Source organism: Lontra canadensis, unplaced genomic scaffold, assembly GCF_010015895.1.
Source record: "Lontra canadensis isolate GAN:19392208 unplaced genomic scaffold, GSC_riverotter_1.0 scaffold93, whole genome shotgun sequence".
Classification (NCBI taxonomy): domain Eukaryota; kingdom Metazoa; phylum Chordata; class Mammalia; order Carnivora; family Mustelidae; genus Lontra; species Lontra canadensis.
The window spans coordinates 1,352,028-1,354,931 of NW_022631087.1; the positions used below are offsets into that span (position 1 = coordinate 1,352,028).

Consider the following 2,904-nt stretch of genomic DNA (forward strand, 5'->3'; position numbering starts at 1 on the left):
TTCTAAGCACCGTTTTCTCTGCATCTCACAAATTTTGATAAGTTGTATTTTTATTTAGTTCAAAATATTTTTAAATTTTCTTGAAATTTCTTCTTTGACCTATGTGTTACTTATGTATTTATGTATGTATTTATTTTCCAGAGGACATAATATTTTGTTGTATGAATGTCAAGTGTTTTCCAGTACTTATTTACTATATTTTATGTATTTCACAAAATAAGCATTATTTTATACTATATTGTAATTCATAACAGAAGGGATGCAAAGAATAGGGGCTTTCAATACATCCAGTATCATCCAATCCTTTCAATAAGAAATGTTCCTAGAGTTATGGGCAAACTTGACCTTCTTTGAAATATGTTGTCCACCATTTTTCTGTTTTAGTCACAGTAGCTATAAGTAGTTATTGAAGGATGTCCTCGTCTAAATTCCCATCAATAAGAACCGATTGATTTTTTTGTCTCAGCATCTTCTTTCCAGCTCACTGGTCTCCAGATTACAGAGCTCATGCACACCTTGGCTGATTGTTGGTTTTGGTGTGTCTTTGATCAACACCCATCCCACGTAGTCATTGCCCTTGTTTCTCACCTTCTTCTCCCACAGAAGATTCTGAATAAATACATTTAGATTTTCTTCCTTCATGTTTCCTGGTACTTAAATGTGACTGTGATAATGCCTTAATCAGGGCAAAGTTGTGTGGTTGGTAAGTGATGGAGTTTTTTCTGCAAGTGTATTCCAGAGAGACTGTCAAAGGCATGAAGATCTAATACATTAGAGAGATCAGCTCACTTCATCTTTTTTTTTTAATTTCCCTGTCCATTTATTGATCTAATAGTCATTCTTAGTTTGCTTAAATTCCCTTGTGAAACCCTGTCTCTTTTATTAATAATGATGATACCTGCCAAAGCAGCTTGCCTAGAAGCCTCATGGATAAGGGCATCAGGTTTTTCTTCTGCTAAATGTTTTAATCCATATTTTGAATCCCTAAGAGTTAAGATCCCAGCAAGATAAATATCAATCCTTAATTCAGCATCAACCCAAAGCAGAGAAGCTACAGCACCAGGATCTGCTCATCTAGTGGTCTCTAATGGTATAATCATCAAATTTTCCCTTCTCTGCATCAAATTCTCATTAACTCCAAGGCCATTGTCTTTTACTGAACAGCAGAGGCAACAGTTTAAAGTTCCAACCTTTTTTGGTAGAGCACTTTGGTTGACAGCTAAGGATTTCTCCACTCTACTTCCTTTCTCAAATTTGTTTGAAATAACTATTCCTCTTTCACTATGTTGCTCTCATTCATTCAAAAAGTATGGTCAAGATATCATTCAAAAGTATTGTCTTCCTAGCACCGAAATACCTGGTGACAATTGTGGCTGGGATCTTAGCACTAGGGCCAGACTTTTCCTCCTTCTCTCTTTCCTTCATCTCCGTGGGGCATCTCAGCAGAGTCCTCCTCTGCCTGCTCCTCTTCCTCATCCACAACTCCGATAGCCTGTAACATCCCGGCCAGCTTCACAGCATGCCTCCCACTTAGCTCAAGAGCTGGGACCCTCTATGTTATGTAGAAGCATATTGTTTGATCTCCAAGTATTTGGGGATTTTTCCAGCTATATTTTTGTTATTGATTTCTAGTTTAATTCTACTGGGGCCTGACAGCAGACATTGTATTATTTCTATTCCACTACCTTTGTGAAGATGTGTTTTATGGCCTGGAGTGTGGTCTATTTTGGTGAATATTCCATGTGAGTCTGAGGGTTAACTGTGGGCTCTATTGAGTTCAACTCTGTCTTTACTGATTTCTGCCTGCTGGATCTGTCCATTTCTGATGGAAGGGTGTTAAAGGCTCGAACTATAATAGTGGATTCTTCTATTTCTCTTTGCAGTCGTATCAATTTTTGCCTCAGGTTGTTAGGTGCATACACATCCAGGACTGTTATTTCTTAGCGAATTGGCCCCTTTGTCATTATATGATGCTCTTCTTTATCCTTGATAAAGTGAGAAAGGAGAGGACAATGGTTAAAGACAAGACTATCACTCTGTTAGGAGTTCCATCATGGAAAATAACAACCCTGCTTTCTTACCAAGAATCAACTCTCTGTTGCACTGATGGTACTTGTGTCCGTGGCTGAGTACCTTTGGCTAAAACACCATCTAGGAAGTGGTGGATCTCCTGTCAATGATTCAGTTACTCAGAAGACTCTATTTCAAGGAAAAAAACTTATTGAGTGCTACAGCTGTTTCAGGAATAACCTTCAAAAAGCACATTCTGGATTGCCTGAAGAAGATCCTGGCCAGGGACATTGCTTCAAGAAGATGGATGAAAGAAAGGGAACTAATATAAGTTAAAGATCCTTTATGAATCAGGTACCATACCAGATGCTTTGATATATATTTTCACCCAATATTATAACAGTATTTATTCACTGCTTACCATTTTCCAGTTATCTCTTTTAACCTTCAAAACATGCTGATGAATTGGATCAAGAAGTGTCGAATATTGGTTAAAACCATGGAGACAGCCTGTATTTTGATTCTGGTTCTGTTCCTGGTGTGTTACCTTGGGTGAATTACTTATCTGATTCAGGGTCGTCATCTGTGAAATGAAGGCAGGAGGAGCTCCTCCTCCTAAGCTCCTCCTTCGCAGGGTGGCAGATGCGAAGAGCTCTGTCATTGTAAGCTATCACTCCCATTACTAGCCGTAGAGCAGGTCGGAAAAGTAAAGCTTGAAGAGCCTGAGTCTGGGGTCACACAACCAGGAATTTGTCACCTTGGGGGTGGAGTGGTAAGCAGTGAAAGAAAATTTGAGTTGGATAAGCAGACACAGCAGGGAGTGCACTGCAGTGCAAGACAAGAAGATGGTTGAGGACAGCCTGCAGGGAGATTAGATATTGTAAACAAGTGCCT

At 39.1% G+C, this 2,904-nt stretch overlaps 1 pseudogene; it reads right to left on the minus strand.

Moving 5' to 3' along the window:
* Window positions 1-328: 328 nt before the first annotated feature.
* On the minus strand, window positions 329-1,501 carry LOC116854652 (annotated as a pseudogene).
* Window positions 1,502-2,904: the final 1,403 nt, after the last annotated feature.